The sequence below is a fragment of the Vipera berus genome, assembly GCF_964194415.1.
Source record: "Vipera berus genome assembly, chromosome: 3".
Taxonomy (NCBI): domain Eukaryota; kingdom Metazoa; phylum Chordata; class Lepidosauria; order Squamata; family Viperidae; genus Vipera; species Vipera berus.
Genome location: NC_138204.1, coordinates 136,253,559 through 136,262,690, shown reverse-complemented (window position 1 = coordinate 136,262,690; position 9,132 = coordinate 136,253,559). Strand labels below are relative to the sequence as shown.

General features: G+C 48.0%; 1 long non-coding RNA gene across 1 annotated transcript in view; it reads left to right on the top strand.

Annotated features, from left to right (window-relative positions):
* The first annotated feature begins 7,904 nt into the window (after positions 1–7,904).
* LOC308664806 overlaps positions 7,905–9,132 on the top strand; it is a 132,232-nt gene continuing 131,004 nt past the window's right edge. The window contains exon 1 of the long non-coding RNA XR_014025748.1: positions 7,905–8,562. This is a non-coding gene — a long non-coding RNA (uncharacterized lncRNA). The remainder of the gene's footprint in view (positions 8,563–9,132) is intronic.

The window sequence follows — 9,132 nt, the reverse complement described above, 5'->3', positions numbered from 1 at the left end:
CATGGGATATTTCCTACCTAAGTAAGGTTGATATGCCATGACAGGCTGCTTGAAGATCTGTGGAAGCTCTGCTGGCTGAAGTCCATCTAAATGGCAGGTTTTTAATATTTTCTAGGCTCCATTTTTGTTGGAGGCATGAAACACTGTGTTCTTTGTATCTTTATATCTTCAAAACTGTCTAGCATATCTACTGTCTAACCTTGCTCAAACCCCATTCAAAGTCTTATCGTTTGAGACTTTCAGCTTTGGAAGGAATCAGCTGTTGTATCTGGCTTGATTTCCCCATACAGAAGATATACCAGCAGAGTGTCACTCTCCAGCAGTGTGTCACTGCCCACCCACTTCTCACTGAATAGCACATATCAGACTCAGATATCACCATTTTGTATTCCTTGTTTGTTCAAAAGCAAAATATAACATTAAAAAAGACTTTATATGAAGGGTGTCTTTAGATATAATGGGACATGCTTCATTAATTAAGTGACAGAAATGGAATAACAGAGATATAAAACTAGGGATATTTATTGAAAGAGCTCAGAAACTCTCCCACTAATAGCTTCCATGGTTGTTGTCTAGCTTTTATTCCATTTTTTTCCCCATAATTATGTGCCATTTTATTTCATCTTGCACATGGGCAGCAGTGGGTGTTTTCATGGACAAGATTCCAATGCATTCAAAACCAGCCATAAAAATCAGCTCACTTTCAAGCCATTTAAAAAATGCTTCCACAAGATGACAACAACAGTGAGAAAGATTGGGTTCCTCCCCTCCCCCACAAGAATAATTGTAATATACTGTAAAGTAATTATTATATAATAGTTGATTAAGGCGTTTAGTAAGAATGCCCAGATCTGCTGAAAATTAAAGTCAGACTAATGCTATGTATCTAGGAAGGGCTTAGATAGGGGCCTCGAGTCAAGACATGCTAAGAGGCCCCTGATAAAATTTTTAGCCGGTTATTTTAAGAGGTTAGGGAGGGGGAGGGAGGGGGGGGTAGGGAGGGAATCTTTAACCGGCACTCAGTCTGGTCCTGTTAGAGGTCCTGACGGGATGGGGTCAGGGGAGGTGGCTGCTGGTTCTGGGAATGTGGGGGTGGGGCTTCAAATCCCCACGGCGATAGGGAATGGCAGCAGGTGTTTGCGCGGAGGACCATATCAACATCTGGGATTGCGCCCCCGCTATCTCCGAGCGGTGGCGCGCTCCGACCCTCCGGTTAGCGCCCTCTTACCCGGGGATGAGGGTGATCAGGCCCCTGAGCTCAGGTTGGTCTATTTTAACGCTAGATCCGTAGTTAACAAAGCTCCCCTCATCCATGATCTGATCGAGGAGGAATGTGCGGATCTAGCGTGCATCACGGAAACTTGGTTGGGTTCGGAGGGAGGGGTGCCTCTCACCGAGTTATGCCCGCCAGGTTTCCGGGTGCTGCACCAGCCACGGGCTCAGGGCAGGTGTGGTGGGGTGGCAGTGGTTATTCGGGAGACTTTGTGTCCCCGGGAGGCCACCATTGTCCAGATGGCCGGGAGTGAATCCCTCCTCTTGAGATGTGGTCCTCGGGTTCAGTTGGGCTTGTTGCTCACATACCTGGCGCCCAGCTGTGTGGCAACAACCCTGCCTGAGCTGCTCGACACCCTCTCAGGGTTGGCGGTGGAGTTCCCCAGGCTTATAGTCCTGGGTGACTTCAACCTGCCATCACTGGGGGGGTCGTCGGAGTTAGCTCGGGAGTTCATGGCTTCCATGACAGCCATGGGCCTGACCCAGGTTATTGAGGGCCCTACTCACGAGGGGGATCATACTCTCGACCTGGTGTTCCTGTCTGGACAGTGGTTGGATGATCTGGGAGGGGGTTCTCCGTCCATCACCCCTCTGTCATGGTCAGATCATCACCTCCTGAGGCTGGTTTTCCGTCATGCCATCCCCCGCCGCTGGGCGGTGGAACCGACCAGGTGGTTCCGCCTCAGGCGCCTAATGGACCCGGAGCGGTTCCAGAGGGCGCTTGGGCCGATACCTATCACCCTTACCCACAGCCCAGTCGATGCTCTGGTGGAGGCCTGGGAAACAGCTGCCACCAGGGCACTCGACTGCGTTGTACCCATGCGACCTCTGACCTGGCGCAGATCCCGCTGGGCCCCATGGTTCTCTGTGGAGCTCCAGGAGATGAAGCATCGGAGACAAGGTCTAGAGAGCGGTTGGAGATCCAGCCGATCCAAATCCGACCGATTGCAGTTAAGAACCTTTATAAGGTCTTATCTTGCGGCGATAAGGACGGCGAAGTCCAACTACTTTGCTGCCCTTATCGCGTCCGCAGATAATCGCCCGGCCGCCCTGTTTAGGGTGACTCGCTCCCTCCTTAACCAGGAGGTGAGAGAGGATCCCTTGCAGGGACGAGTCGAGGAGTTTAGTCATCATCTGGCGGACAAAATCGCTCGGATCCGGACCGGCCTGGACTCTGACTGGGCAGAGTCTGATGTGGAGGAATCAGGCGGTCTTGAGCATGTTATCTAGACTGAGTTCGACCCTGTTTCCCCTGATGATGTGGACAGGATCATGGGGAGACTGAGCACCACCACCTGTTTGTTGGATCCGTGCCCCTCCTGGCTAGCTTATGCGGCTCGGGAGGGAACACAAGGCTGGTTCCATGCAGTAATAACTGCTTCTTTGAAGGAGGGTGTCTTCCCTGCCGCCTTGAAGGAGGCGGTGGTGAGACCCCTCCTCAAGAAGCCTGCTTTGGACCCGGCTGTTTTAAACAACTATCGTCCAGTCTCCAACCTTCGCTTTCTGGCGAAGGTTGTTGAGAGTGTGGTGGCGCATCAGCTCCCTCTGTTCCTGGAGGAAACTGATTATCTGGGGCCATACCAATCGGGCTTCAGGCCCGGACACAGCACGGAGATGGCATTGGTCGCGCTGGTGAATGATCTCTGGAGGGCTAGGGACAGGGGTTGCTCCTCTGTCCTGGTCCTATTAGATCTCTCAGTGGCTTTCGATACCATCGACCATGGTATCCTGCTGCGGCGTCTCAGGGGGTTGGGAGTGGGAGGCACCGTTCTACGGTGGTTCTCCTCCTACCTCCAGGGCCGCTCGCAGTCGGTGTTGACAGGAGGGCAGAGATCCGCCCCGAGGTCTCTCATTTGTGGAGTTCCTCAGGGGTCGGTTCTCTCGCCTCTGCTGTTCAACATCTACATGAAGCCGCTGGGTGAGATCATTCGTGGTTTTGGGGTGGGGTATCACCAGTACGCTGATGATACCCAACTCTTTCTTTCCACCCCGAACCATGTCCCGGTGATGTCCCGGTGCCTGGAGGCGGTTCAGGTCTGGATGGGGAGAAACAGGCTTCGTCTCAATCCCGCCAAGACTGAGTGGCTGTGCATATCGGCATCTTGGGTTAACCAAGTTATTCCACCTCTAACAATGGGGGGTGAGGTGTTACCCCCCGTTGATAGGGCTCGCAACTTGGGCGTCCTCCTGGATTCACGGCTCAATTTTGAAGATCACATAGGAGCCGTAACCAGGGGGGCTTTTGCACAGGTTCGCCTGGTGCGCCAGTTGCATCCCTATCTGGACCGAGACGCCCTACGCACAGTCACTCATGCGCTTGTGACCTCCCGTTTGGACTACTGTAACGCTCTCTACATTGGGCTGCCCTTGAAGACCACTCGGAGGCTTCAACTGGTGCAGAATGCGGCCGCGCGAGTTGTAATGGGGGTCTCCCGATACTCCCATGTAACACCTCTACTCCGCGAGCTGCATTGGCTTCCGGTTGCCCTCCGGGTAAAATTCAAGGTGCTGGTTATCACCTATAAAGCCCTACATGGCCTGGGTCCGGGTTATTTGAGGGAACACCTGCTGCCGGCATCAAACGCCCTTCGCCCAGTGCGCTCCCACAGGGAGGGTCTGCTCAGGGTTCCGCCTGTAAGAGATTGCCGGCGGGTGACACCCAGGGATAGGGCCTTCTCAGTGGGAGCGCCTGCCCTCTGGAACCAGCTGCCGGTGGAGCTGAGGACCGCCCCCGACCTCCGATCATTCCGCCGGGGCCTGAAGACCTGGCTCTTTGAGCTCCCGGGCCCAGGCTGAGGAGAAAATTTTTAACTGGGGTTTTTAAGAGTACAGGGTGAATTTAATATTTTTTAACTTGGTTTTTAACTTTTGTATGTTTGATTTTTAATTCCCTGTAAACCGCCCTGAGTCCTCAGGGAAAGGGCGGTATACAAATGTAATAAAATAAATAAATAAATAAATCTTAAAATGGACCTCTGGCTGGAGATGTTTGACTGGATTGGGGAAAAGGATCCTAAATTTGCTGAAAAGTATCCTAATTGATAAAAGGCTTTCAGTCAGTTGCTAATGGCAGAAGAATGACAGTCTTCATAAGTTTTAGCTGTAATCAACCTAGTAACCATCATACTAGGCATGCTAGCAATATATGTGGCAGAACAGTTGCAAGAATTGGGTATGTCTAGTCTAGTAAAACGAGGGACTAGGGGAGACATGATAGCATTGTTCCAATATATTAGGATCTGCCACAAAGATAAGGAGATCAACCTATTTTCCAAAGATTCAGAAGGCAAGACAAGAAACAATGGATGGAAACTAATTAATTGTCTGGAATGGAGGAATCAAGCAGTCTTGAGCATGTTACCTGGACTGAGTTCGACCCTGTTTCCCACGATGACGTGGACAGGATCATGAGGAGACTGAGTTCCACCACCTGTTTACTGGATCCGTGCCCCTCCTGGCTGGTCTATGCGGCTCAGGAGGAGACATGAGGCTGGTTCCAGGCAGTAATATCTGCTTCCTTGAAGGAGGGTATCTTTCCCACCACTTTGAAGGAGGCGGTGGTGAGGCCCCTCCTCAAGAAGCCTGCCCTGGACCCGGCTGTTTTAAATAACTATCGTCCAGTCTCCAACCTTCGCTTTTTGGTGAAGGTTGTTGACAGTGTGGTGGCGCATCAGCTTCCTCTCTTCCTGGAGGAAACGGATTATCTTGACCCGTATCAATCGGGTTTCAGGCCCGGGTACAGCACGGAGACGGCATTGGTGGCACTGGTGAATGATCTCTGGCGGGCTCGGGACAGGGGATGTTCCTCTGTCCTAGTCCTATTAGATCTCTCAGCTGCTTTCGATACCATCGATCATGGTATCCTACTGCGGCATCTCAGGGGGTTAGGAGTGGGAGGCACTGTTTTACGGTGGTTCTCCTACCTCCTGGGCCGCTCACAGTCGGTGTTGACGGGAGGGCAGAGGTCTGCCCCGAGGTCTCTCATTTGTGGAGTCCCCCAGGGGTCGGTTCCCTCTCCCCTCCTGTTCAACATCTACATGAAACCGCTGGGCAAGCTCATTCGTGGTTTCGGGGTGGGGTATATGATACCCAACTTTTTCTCTCCACCCCAAACCAACACAGTGATGCACTCGACGTGATGTCCCGTTGCCTGGAAGCGGTCCGGGTTTGGATGGGGAGAAACAGGCTTCGTCTCAATCCTGCCAAGACTGAGTGGCTGTGCATACCGGCATCTCAGATAAACCAGGTTGTTCCACCACTAATGATGGGGGGTGAGGTGTTACCCCCAGTCGATAGGGCTCGCAACTTGGGCGTCCTCTTGAATTCACGGCTCAATTTTGAAGACCATATAGGAGCTGTGACCAGGGGGGCTTTTGCCCAGCTTCGTCTGGTGTGCCACTTGCGGCCCTATCTGGACCAAGATGCCCTACGCACAGTCACCCATGCGCTCGTGACCTCCCGGCTAGACTACTGCAACGCTCTCTACATGGGGCTGCCCTTGAGGACCACTCGGAGGCTTCAACTAGTGCAGAATGCAGCTGTGCAAGTTGTTATGGGAGTCTCCCTATACTCCCGTGTAACACCTCTTCTCCGTGAGCTGCATTGGCTTCCGGTTGCCCTCCAGGTGAGATTCAAGGTGCTGGTAATGACCTATAAAGCTCTAAATGGCTTGGGTCCGGATTATCTAAGGGAACACCTGCTGCCGGCATCAACTTCCCATCGTCCTATGCGCTCCCACAGGGAGGGCCTTCTTAGGGTACCGCAGGTTAAGGAATGCCGGTGGGTTATTCCCAGGTTAAGGGCATTCTCTGTGGGTGCGCCAGCCCTTTGGAACCAACTTCCCACAGAGCTTAGGACTGCCCCCGACCTTTGCTCATTTCGCAGGGACTTGAAAACCTGGTTTTTTGAGCTGTCTGGCCCAGACTGAGGGGTTTTAATTATTTATTAATGGGGTTTTAGTTTAAATTCAGGGACTTAATTTAATCTTAGTTTTAATTGTTTTTAACTTTGTATGTTATGTATTTTTAATTTTTCCCTGTAAACCGCCCTGAGTCCTACGGGAATAGGGCGGTATACAAGTTTAAATAATAAATAAATAAATAAATAAGGAGAGAAGCAACCTAGTACTAAGAAGAAATTTCTTAATGGTGAGATCAATAAATCAGTGGAATGGCTTGCCTTCAGAAGTTGTGGGTGCTCCATCATTGGAGGTTTTTAAGAGGAGATTAGACAACCATTTGTCTGGAATGGGATAGAGTCTCCTGCTCAAGCAGGGGGTTGGACTAGAAGACCTCCAAGATCCCTCCAACTCTGTTATTCTAGATTCTTTCTTTTCCCATTCTTTCCAAATAAATTCTAATCTGGATATACTGGTTACTCTTATTAGCATTTTTGTTCAGTCCTCCAACTTTCATAGAAATAAGTTTGGCTTTTTTGGAGAATTAGATTTCCATTCCCTGTCTTTGTGAAAGTTGAGTCGAAGTGCACTAAACAACTCTGCTGTACAACTGCCAGGACTTGATTCTTGTGCTTCCTTAGTTTCTCATATGAACATTTATCATTATTCAGTTGGCAGTTTCTTTTGCTCCTTGATAGATTTAAATCTTATTGCTTGCAACTTTATCTCTAAAAGAAGTAGTATTAGCCTACATTAGTACATTTCAACGGTTCAGTAACAGCAATCATGCCATTTGTTAAAAGCAAGCTGAAATGACAGATTCTGTAGCTGTTTATTAGATCCTGCTCCGGCACGTTTGTTCTGACAAGATAGTGCATTCATTAAATGAAATACAAGCTCTATTTTGACATGAGTGACTGTTCCCAGGCACTTTCGGGCACTGACCCAAGTGTTACTGCATTTTCCTGGCATCCAACCAAAGCCCAGGGTGATGGGGGTCTTTCCCAGAAAAGGCCAAGCTTGCCAAATGCTGATGCCAACCATCTTGGCATCCCTGAAAACCCAAAGATCAGAAGGAGCTAAGCTCACTATCCCCCAAGGGTAAGTCTGTGAACATCCAAAAGCTGAGCTTTTTCAACTGTTTCGGAACAATTTACTTTGAAGTTGGAGCATTACATTTTCTATATTGGTTCACTACAATTTTACCCTAAGACTATTTGCTGAAATAGCCTGTCATGCTTTTCTATCTCCACCTCTAAAATCTCTCTCTCTCTCTCTCTCTCTCTCTCTCTCTCTCTCTCTCTCTCTCTCTCTCTCTCTCTCTCTCTCTCTCTCTCTCTCTCTCTCTCTCTCTCTCTCCTCCCTCCCTCCCTCCCTCCCTCCCTCCCTCCCTCTTTCTCAATCCCCCATCCTCCCTTTCTCCCTCTCTCCCTTCTCTCTTTTTCTTTGAAGATCCAGGGAACTATTTTAAAAATAGGCTAGCGTGAAATTGCTAACTTAAGAGGGTATTAAAGTTAATACCCTCTTAAGTGCATACCATTCCTGTTATTTTAATATTTCCCCTAAAAATGCAGTAGTTGCAAATGTTTGATGCGTCTCCGTTATACAATCTCTGAACATTTTCCCCCCAAAATTGCATCTCAAAGCATCTCATATCAAGTTGATGCCCTCGCATCTCAAATCTGAAAATTAAATCATGCATATTCAAACCTCAGAACTGCAGTCTGAACTGAATCACAAAAGAAGCTGTTCAGTATATGCGGGGGGATTTAAATGCAGCTAGCCATTATTTGCTCCTTTAGATTCATCCTCTTATGATCTTGCTCTCTTTCTACCTGTCAATCTCCCATTTCCTTACAGAATCATTTTATGCAGTACTGTTTAGGGTGAGCTCTCTAAAATATTTGACAACTCACTTCCCATAGTGTAATCTTAAACTCTACATACCTGCATGAAAATCCAAACATTAAAATTAGTGCACATGAACAATGAAAACAATACAATGAAAGTTTCAGAAAGTCTGGTGTATTTATCACGACAATGTAATTAAGAGGTTCTTCTTATCTCCAGGTATCTTGCACTGGGCAATAAGAAGAAATAAAAATCTCAACAGATGGGTAGACTGGTGGAAAGCAGCCTCTGATTGTTGGCAGAGCAACTTAAGAAAAAAAAAGAGAAAACAGAAAAGGGAATGATTGTCTGGAAAAGAAAAGCTGATGTGACATGAAATTGTTGAATGAGGGAGTTAAGAGAAAAATGGAATCGGAACAACTTTATAGAACTGAAGGGTAGGAATGTATAAATTGGGGAAGAAAGGGTGGGGAAGAAGATGGGAAATTGAAATCTGAAAGGCAGTGGTGGCCAGGACATTGAACCGATTCTTTTTACTCCAGGTATTTAGCACATAAACATTTTAGAAATATATGCTCTTCTGGCTTTTTGCTTCTGCTTGTTGACTGCATGAATATTAATTGTGCATCACTTGTCAGTAACTGTTTTCTCTAGCTGCTACTGACTATGCTTAAATGGTGGAAGCAATTTGTAGGAAAGGAATACCAACCCAACTCAGAAACTAAAAGCAGAAAGATTTGTCCCAGCTATTCTGCTCTGGCAGTACCAGGTTAGCTTGCAGATAATATTTAAACATTATAAAATAAAGAAACCCCAGTTCAAGCTGCAACTAGCATTCACAATAATTACTTTTCTCCCACTAAAAATTCTATTCCCTGGTAAATATATTGAAAAGTGTCTCTTTTTGTCTATGTGCAGTGTATTTATTGTGTACAAATACTGAAAGGATGGGGGGGAAGCCTACATTAACCGTGAAGGTGATAATGGAAGGTCTTTATTGCATTAGTGGTAGATGACTTCTTCCATTGCATTTCTCTGTTACTGATGGGTGAACTTGAGATACTTCAGAGGGCATTGTGATAAGCAATCCAAAGGGTGGCTGATTAAATTTG